We start from the raw sequence: 10,525 nt of genomic DNA on the forward strand, positions 1-10,525 counted from the left end.
AAAGGAGATAGTCGTATCCCAAAAGATAATCCTGTCGTTTCCATAGAAACGTAACTCGATTTAGAAGGAGACGTCATATAACACATAGTATATCATAACGACGCAATTTCTGTGTTATTTCGTCAATGTGATGGAGCGAGGGATGCAGTAAAGAAGGAATAGTGCATCGGCAAGGAGATACTCGTACCCCAAAAGAAAATCCTGTCGTTTCCATAGAAACGTTACTCGATTTGGAAGGAGAAGTCATAGAACCCATAGTATTTCATAGAGACGCAATTTCTGTGTTAATACTTCAATGTGAGGGAGCGAGAGATGCAGTAAAGAAGGAATAGTGCATCGGAAAGGAGATACTCGTATCCCAAAAGAAAATCCAGTCGTCTCCATGGGAACGTTACTCGATTTAGAAGGAGATGTCATAGAACCCATAGTAATTCATAGCGACGCAATTTCTGCGTTAATTCGTCAATGTGAGGGAGCGAGGGATGAAGTAAAGAAGGAATAGTGCATCGGAAAGGAGATTGTTGTATCCCGAAACGAAATCCTGTCGTTTCCATAGAAACGTTACTCGATTTAGTTGGAGAAGTTAAATAACCCATATTATTTCATGGCGACGCAATTTCTATGCTTAGACGTCAATGTGAGGGAGCGAGGGATGTAGTAAAGAACTAATAGTGCATCGGAAAGGAGCTACTCGTATCATAAAAGAAAATCCTGTCGTTTCCATAGAAACGTTACTCGATTTAGAAGGAGAAGTCATGGAACCCATAGTATTTCATAGCGACGCAATTTCTGTGTTAGTTCGTCAATGTGAGGGAGCGAGAGATGCAATAAAGAGGGAATAATGCATCGGAAAGGAGATACTCGTATCCCAAAAGAAAATCCTGTCGTTACAATAGAAACGTTACTCGATTTAGAAAGAGAAGTTATTGAACTCATAGTATTTCATAGCGACGCAACCTCTGTGTTAATTCGACAATGTGAGGGTGCGAGGGATGCCATAAAGAAGGAATAGTGCATCGGAAAGGAGATACTCGGATCCGAAAAGAAAATCCTGTCCTTTCCGTAGAAACATTACTCGATTTAGTAAGAGAACTCATAGAGCACATAGTATTCCATAGTGTCGCAATTTCTGTGTTAATTCGTCAATGTGATGGAGTAAGTAAGGAATAGTGCATCGAAAAGGAGATAGTCGTATCCCAAATAAAATCCTGTCGTTTCCATGGAAACGTTACTCGATTTAGAGGGAGAAGTCATAGAATCCATCCGATTTCATAGCTATGCAATTTCTGAGCTTATTCGTCAATGTTAGGGAACGAGGGATGCAGTAATGTAGGGATAGTCCATCGGAAAGGAGATACTCGTATCTCAAAGGAAAAGCCTGTCCTTTCCATAGAAACGTCACTAGATTTAGAAGGAGAAGTCATAGAATCCATAGTATTGCATAGAGGCGCAATTTCATTGTTAATTCGTCAATGTGAGGGAGCGAGGGATGCAGTAAAGAAGAAATAATACATCGGAAGAGGCATACTCGTATCCCAAAAGAATAACCTGTCGTTTCAATAGAAACGTTACTCGATTCTAGAAGCAGAAGTTATAGAAACACATAGTATTTCATAGCGACGCAATATCAGTGTTAATTCGTCAATGAGAGGGAGCGAGGGATGCAGTAGAGGAGGAATAGTGCATCGGAAAGGAGATGCTCGTATCCCAAAAGAAAATCCAGTCGTCTCCATGGAAACATTACTCGATTTAGAAGGAGATGTCATAGAAACAATGGTATTTTAGTGCGACGCAATTTCTGAGTTAATTTGTCAATGTGAGGGAGCAAGGGATACAGTTAAGAGGGAATTGTGCATCGGAAAGGAGATACTCGTATCCCATAAGAAAATCCTGTCGTTTCGTTAGAAACGTTACTTGATTTAGAAGGAGAAGTCATTGAACACATAATATTCCAAGGAGTCGCAATTCTGTGTTAATTCGTGAATGTGAGGAAGCCAGGGATGCAGTAAAGAAGGACTAGTGCATCGGAAAGGAAATAGACGTATCCCAAAAGAAAATCCTGTCGTTTCCATAGGAACGTTACTCGATTTAGTAGGAGAAGTCATAGAACACATCGTATTTCATAGCGACGCAATTTATGTGTTAATTCGTCAATGTGAGGGAGCGAGGGATGCAGTAAAGAACGAATAGTGCATCGGAAAGGAGATACTCGTATCAGAAAAGAAAATCCAGTCGTCTCCATGGAAACGTTACTCGATTTAGAAGGAGAAGTCATAGAACCCATAGTAATTCCTAGAGAGGCAATTTCTGTGTTAATTCGTCAATGTGAGGAGCGAGGGATGAAGTAAAGAAGGAATAGTGCATCGGAAAGGAGATAGTTGTATCCCGAAACGAAATCCTGTCGTTTCCATAGAAACGTTACTCGATGTAGAAGGAGAAGTTATAGAACCCATAGTATTACATGGCGCCGCAATTTCTCTGCTTATTCGTCAACGTGAGGGAGCGAGGGATGCAGTAAAGTACTAATAGGGCATCGGAAAGGAGGTACTCGTATGATAAAGAAAATCCTATCGTTTCCATAGAAACGTTACTCGATTTAGAAGGAGAAGTTATAGAACCCATAGTATTTCATAGAGATGCAATTTCATTGTTAATTCGTCAATGTGAGGGAGCGAGGGATGCAGTAAAGAAGGTATAGTGCATCGGAAAGGAGATACTCGTATCCCAAAAGAATAACCTTTCGTTTCAACAGAAACGTTACTCGATTTAGAAGGAGCAGTTATAGAACACATAGTATTTCATAGCGACGCAATGTCAGTGTTAATTCGTCAATGTGAGGGATCGAGGGATGCAGTAGAGGAGGAATAGTGAATCGGAAAGGAGATACTCGTATCACAAACCAAAATCCTGTCGTTTCCATAGAAACGTTACTCGCTTTAGAAGGAGAAGTCATAGAACACATAGTGTTACATAGCGACGCAATATCTGTGTTAATTCGTCCATCTGAGGTAGTGAGGGATGCAGTAAAGGAGGAATAGTGCATCGGAATGGAGATACTCGTATCGCAAAAGAAAATCCGGACGTTTCCATAGAAACGTTACTCGATTTCGAAGGAGAAGTCATGGAACACATAGTATTACATAGCGACGCAATCTCTGTGTTAATTCGTCAATGTGAAGGAGCGAGGGATGCAGTAAAAAAGGAATAGTGCATCATAAAGGAGATACTCGGATCCGATAAGAAAATCCTGTCCTTTCCATAGAATCGACATTCGATTAAGAAGGAGAAGTCATAGAGCACATCGTATTCCATAGGGTCGCAATTTCTGTGTTAATTCGTCAATGTGATGGAGTGAGGGATGCAGTAAAGAAGGAATAGTGCATCGGAAAGGAGATACTCCTATACCAAAAGAAAATCTTGTCGTTTCCATAGAAACGTTACTCGATGTAGAAGGAGAAGTCATGGAACCCATAGTATTTCATATCAACGCAATTTCTGTGTTAATTCGTCAGTGTGAGGGAGCGAGAGATGCAGTAAAGAAGGAATAGAGCATCGGAAAGGAGATACTCGTATCCCAAAAGAAAATCCAGTCGTTTGCATAGAAACGATACTCGATTTAGAAGGAGAAGTCATAGAACCCATAGTATATCATAGCGACGCAATTTCTCTGCTTATTCGTCAATGTGAGGGTGCGAGGGATGCAGTAAAGAACTAATATTGCATCGGAGAGGAGGTACTCGTATCATAGAAGAAAATCCAGTCGTTTCCATAGAAACGTTACTCGATTTAGAAGGAGAAGTCATATACCACATAGTATTTCAGAGCAACGCAATTCCTATGTTAATTCGTCAATGTGCGGGAGCGAGAGATGCAGTAAAGAGGGAATAGTGTATCGGAAAGGAGATACTCGTATCCCAAAGGAAAATCCTGTAGTTTCCATTGAAACGTTACTCGATTTAGAAGGAGAAGTCGTAGAACTCATAGTATTTCATAGGGGCGCAATTTCTGTGTTAATTAGTCAATATGAGGGAGCGAGGGATGCAGTAAAGAAGAAATAGTGCATCGGAAAGGAGATACTCGTATCCCATTAGAAAATCCTGTCGTTTCAATAGAAACGTAACTCGATTTAGAAGGAGAAGTCATAGAACACATAGTATTCCATGGAGTCGCAATTTCTGTGTTAATTCGTGAATGTGAGGGAGCCAGGGATGCAGTAAAGAAGGAATAGTGCATCGGAAAGGAAATAGTCGTATCCCAAAAGATAATCCTGTCGTTTCCATAGAAACGTAACTCGATTTAGAAGGAGACGTCATATAACACATAGTATATCATAACGACGCAATTTATGTGTTATTTCGTCAATGTGATGGAGCGAGGGATGCAGTAAAGAAGGAATAGTGCATCGGCAAGGAGATACTCGTACCCCAAAAGAAAATCCTGTCGTTTCCATAGAAACGTTACTCGATTTGGAAGGAGAAGTCATAGAACCCATAGTATTCCATAGAGACGCAATTTCTGTGTTAATACTTCAATGTGAGGGAGCGAGAGATGCAGTAAAGAAGGAATAGTGCATCGGAAGGAGATACTCGTATTCCAAAAGAAAATCCAGTCGTCTCCATGGGAACGTTACTCGATTTAGAAGGAGATGTCATAGAACCCATAGTAATTCATAGCGACGCAATTTCTGCGTTAATTCGTCAATGTGAGGGAGCGAGGGATGAAGTAAAGAAGGAATAGTGCATCGGAAAGGAGATTGTTGTATCCCGAAACAAAATCTGTCGTTTCCATAGAAACGTTACTCGATTTAGTTGGAGAAGTTAAAGAACCCATATTATTTCATGGCGACGCAATTTCTATGCTTAGACGTCAATGTGAGGGAGCGAGGGATGTAGTAAAGAACTAATAGTGCATCGGAAAGGAGCTACTCGTATCATAAAAGAAAATCCTGTCGTTTCCATAGAAACGTTACTCGATTTAGAAGGAGAAGTCATGGAACCCATAGTATTTCATAGCGACGCAATTTCTGTGTTAATTCGTCAATGTGAGGGAGCGAGAGATGCAATAAAGAGGGAATAATGCATCGGAAAGGAGATACTCGTATCCCAAAAGAAAATCCTGTCGTTACAATAGAAACGTTACTCGATTTAGAAAGAGAAGTTATTGAACTCATAGTATTTCATAGCGACGCAACCTCTGTGTTAATTCGACAATGTGAGGGTGCGAGGGATGCCATAAAGAAGGAATAGTGCATCGGAAAGGAGATACTCGGATCCGAAAAGAAAATCCTGTCCTTTCCGTAGAAACATTACTCGATTTAGTAAGAGAACTCATAGAGCACATAGTATTCCATAGTGTCGCAATTTCTGTGTTAATTCGTCAATGTGATGGAGTAAGTAAGGAATAGTGCATCGAAAAGGAGATAGTCGTATCCCAAATAAAATCCTGTCGTTTCCATGGAAACGTTACTCGATTTAGAGGGAGAAGTCATAGAATCCACCCGATTTCATAGCTATGCAATTTCTGAGCTTATTCGTCAATGTTAGGGAACGAGGGATGCAGTAATGTAGGGATAGTCCATCGGAAAGGAGATACTCGTATCTCAAAGGAAAAGCCTGTCCTTTCCATAGAAACGTCACTAGATTTAGAAGGAGAAGTCATAGAATCCATAGTATTGCATAGAGGCGCAATTTCATTGTTAATTCGTCAATGTGAGGGAGCGAGGGATGCGGTAAAGAAGAAATAATACATCGGAAGAGGCATACTCGTATCCCAAAAGAATAACCTGTCGTTTCAATAGAAACGTTACTCGATTTAGAAGCAGAAGTTATAGAACACATAGTATTTCATAGCGACGCAATATCAGTGTTAATTCGTCAATGAGAGGGAGCGAGGGATGCAGTAGAGGAGGAATAGTGCATCGGAAAGGAGATGCTCGTATCCCAAAAGAAAATCCAGTCGTCTCCATGGAAACATTACTCGATTTAGAAGGAGATGTCATAGAACCCATAGTAATTCACAGCGACGCAATTTCTGCGTTAATTCGTCAATGTGAGGGAGCGAGGGATAAAGTAAAGAAGGAATAGTGCGTCGGAAAGTAGGTACTCGTATCATAAAAGAAAATCCTGTCGTTTCCATAGAAACGTTACTCGATTTAGAAGGAGAAGTCATGGAACCCATAGTATTTCATAGCGACGCAATTTCTGTGTCAATTCGTCAATGTGAGGCAGCGAGAGATGCAGTAAAGAGGGAATAGGGCATCGGAAAGGAGATACTCGTATCCCAAAAGAAAATCCTGTCGTTACAATAGAAACGTTACTCTTTTTAGAAAGAGAAGTTATAGAACACATAGTATTTCATAGCGACGCAACCTCTGTGTCAATTCGTCTAAGTGAGGGTGCGAGGGATGCCATAAAGAAGGAATAGTGCATCGGAAAGGAGATACTCGGATCCGAAAAGAAAATCCTGACCTTTCCGTAGAAACATTACTCGATTTAGAAAGAGAAGTCATAGAGCACATAGTATTCCATAGCGTCGCAATTTCTGTGTTAATTCGTCAATGTGATGGAGTAAGGAAGGATTAGTGCATCGGAAAGGAGATAGTCGTATCCCAAACGAAAATCCTGACGTTTCCATGGAAACGTTACTCGATTTAGAAGGAGAAGTCATAGAATCCTTCCGATTTCATAGCGACGCAATTTCTGAGCTTATTCGTCAATGTTAGGGAACGAGGGATGCAGTAATGTAGGGATAGTCCATCGGAAAGGGGATACTCGTATCATAAAAGAAAATCCTGTCGTTTCAATAGAAACGTTACTCGATTTAGAAGGAGAAGTCATAGAACACATAGAATTCCATAGCCACGCAATTTCTGTGTTAATTCGTCAATGTGAGGGAGCGAGGGATGCAGTAAAGATGGAATAGTGCATCGGAAAGGAGATACTCGTATCCCAAAAGAGAATCCTGTCGTTTCAATAGAAACGTTACTCGATTTAGAAAGAGAAGGTATAGAACCCATAGTATTTCATAGCAACGCAATCTCTGTGTTAATTCGTCAATGAGAGGGAGCGAGGGATGCAGTAGAGGAGGAATAGTGCATCGGAAAGGAGATACTCGTATCCCAAAAGAAAATCCTGTCGTTCCCATAGAATCATAACTCGATTTTGAAGGAGAAATCATAGAACCCATAGTATTTCACAGCGACACAATTTATGTGTTAATTCGACAATGTGAGGGTGCGAGGGATGCAGTAAAGAACTAATAGTGCATCGGAAAGGAGGTACTCGTATCATAAAAGAAAATCCTGTCGTTTCCATAGAAACGTTACTCGATTTAGAAGGAGAAGACATGGAACCCATAGTATTTCATAGCGACGTAATTTCTGTGTTAATTCGTCAATGTGAGGGAGCGAGAGATGCAGTAAAGAGGGAATAGTGCATCGGAAGGGAGATACTCGTATCCCAAAAGAAAATCCTGTCGTTTCAATAGAAACGTTACTCGATTTAGAAAGAGAAGGTATAGAACCCATAGTATTTCATAGCAACGCAATCTCTGTGTTAATTCGTCAATGTGAGGGTGCGAGGGATGCAATAAAGAAGGAATAGTGCATGGGAAAGGAGATACTCGGATCCGATAAGAAAACCCTTTCCTTTCCATAGAATCGATATTCGATTTAGAAGGATAAGTCATAGAGCACATAGTATTCCATAGCGTCGCAATTTCTGTGTTAATTCGTCAATGTGAGGGAGCGAGGGATGCAGTAGGGAAGGAATAGTGCATCGGCAAGGAGATACTCGTATGCCAAACGAAAATGCTGTCGTTTCCATAGAAACGTTACTCGATTTAGAAGGAGAAGTTATAGAACAGATAGTATTTCATAGCGACGCAACCTCTGTGTTAATTCAACAATGTGAGGGTGCGAGGGATGCCATAAAGAAGAAATAGTGAATCGGAAAGGAGATACTCGTATCCCAAAAGAAAATCCTGTCGTTTCAATAGAAACGTTACTCGATTTAGAAAGAGAAGGTATAGTACACATATTATTCCAAAGCGTCGCAATATCTGTGTTAATTCGTCTATGTGAGGGAGCCAGGGATGCAGTAAAGTTGGAATAGTGCATCGGAAAGGAGATACTCGTATCCCGAATGTAAAACCTGTCGTTTCCATAGAAACGTTTCTCGATATAGAAGGAGAAGTTATAGAACCCATAGTATTTCATGGCGACGCAATTTCTCTGCTTATTCGTCAATGTGAGGGAGCGAGGGATGTAGTAAAGAACTAATAGTGGATCGGAAAGGTGGTACTCGTATCATAAAAGAAAATCCTATCGTTTCCATTGAAACGTTACTCGATTTAGAAGGAGAAGTCATGGAACCCATAGTATTCCATAGCGACGCAATTTCTGTGTTAATTCGTCAATGTGATGGAGTAAGGAAGGAATAGTTCATCGGAAAGGAGATTGTCGTATCCCAAACGAAAATCCTGTCGTTTCCATGGAAACGTTACTCGATTTAGAAGAAGAAGTCATAGAATCCTTCCGATTTCATAGCGACGCAATTTCTGAGCTTATTCGTCAATGTTAGGGAACGAGGGATGCAGTAATGTAGGGATAGTCCATCGGAAAGGAGATACTCGTATCTCAAAGGAAAATCCTGTCCTTTCCATAGAAACGTTACTCGATTTAGAAGGAGAAGTCATAGAATTCATAGTATTTCATAGAGACGCAATTTCATTGTTAATTGGTCAATGTGAGGGAGCGAGGGATGCAGTAAAGAAGAAATAATGCATCGGAAGAGACATACTCGTATCCCAAAAGGAAAACCTGTCGTTTCAATAGAAACGTTACTCGATTTAGAAGGAGACGTTATAGAACACATAGTATTTCATAGCGACGCAATATCAGTGTTAATTCGTCAATGAGAGGGAGCGAGGGATGCATTAGAGGAGGAATAGTGCATCGGAAAGGAGATACACGTATCCCATAAAAAAATCCTGTCGTTTCCTTAGTAACGTTACTCGATTTAGAAGGAGAAGTCATAGAACACATAGTATTCCACGGAGTCGCAATTTCTGTGTTAATTCGTGAATGTGAGGGAGCCAGGGATGCAGTAAAGAAGGACTAGTTAATCGGAAAGGAGATAGACGTATCCCAAAAGAAAATCCTGTCGTTTCCATAGGAACGTTACTCGATTTAGAAGGAGAAGTCATAGAACACATAGTATTTCATAGCGACGCAATTTATGTGTTAATACGTCAATGCGAGGGAGCGAGGGATGCAGGATAGAAGGAATAGTGCATCGGAAAGGAGATACTGGTATACCAGTATACCAAAAGAAAATCCTGTCGTTTCCATAGAAACGTTACTCGATTTAGAAGGAGAAGTCATAGAACCCATAGTATCTCATAGTGACGCAATTTCTGTGTTAATTCGTCAATGTGAGGTAGCGACGGATGCAGAAAAGAAGGAATAGTGCATCGGAAAGGAGATACTCGTATCCCAAAAGAAAATCCTGTCGTTACCATAGAAACGTTACTCGATTTAGAGGGAGGAATCATAGAACCCATAGTATATCATAGCGACATAATTTCTGTGTTAATTCGTCAATGAGAGGGAGCGAGGGATGCAGTAAAGAAGAAATAGAGCCTCGGAAAGGTGATACTCTTATCCCAAATAAAAATCCAGTCGTCTCCATGGAAACGTTACTCGATTTAGGAGGAGAAGTCATAGAACCCATAGTAATTCCTAGAGACGCAATTTCTGTGTTAATTCGTCAATGTGAGGGAGCGAGGGATGAAGTAAAGAAGGAATAGTGCATCGGAAAGGAGAGAGTTGTATCCCGAAACGAAATCCTGTCGTTTCCATAGAAACGTTACTCGATTTAGAAGGAGAAGTCATGGAACCCATAGTATTTCATAGCGACGCAATTTCTGTGTTAATTCGTCTATGTGAGGGAGCCAGGGATGCAGTAAAGTTGGAATAGTGCATCGGAAAAGAGATACTCGTATCCTGAATGTAAAACCTGTCGTTTCCATAGAAACGTTTCTCGATATAGATGGAGAAGTAATAGAACACATAGTATTTCATAGCGACGCAATTTCTGAGTTAATTCGTCAATCTGAGGGAGCGAGGGATGCAGTAAAGAAGGAATGCTGCAGCGGAAAGGAGATACTCGTATCCCACAAGAAAATCCTGTCATTTCCATAGAAAAATTACTCGATTTAGAAGGATATGTCATAGAACCCATAGCATTTCATAACAACGCAACTTCTGCGTTAATTCGTCAATGTGAGGGAGCGAGAGATGCAGTAAAGAAGGAATAGTGCATTGGAGAGGAGATACTCGTATCCCAAAAGAAAATCCAGTCGTTTCCATGGTAACGTTACACGATTTAGAAGGAGAAGTTATAGAACATAGTAGTATTTCATGGCGACGCAATTTCTCTGCTTATTCCTCGATGTGAGGGAACGAGGGATGCAGTGAAGATCTAATAGTACATCGGAAAAGAGGTACTCGTATCATAAAAGAAAA

The sequence above is a fragment of the Schistocerca piceifrons genome, unplaced genomic scaffold (genome assembly GCF_021461385.2).
Source record: "Schistocerca piceifrons isolate TAMUIC-IGC-003096 unplaced genomic scaffold, iqSchPice1.1 HiC_scaffold_2521, whole genome shotgun sequence".
NCBI classification, from domain to species: Eukaryota; Metazoa; Arthropoda; class Insecta; order Orthoptera; family Acrididae; genus Schistocerca; species Schistocerca piceifrons.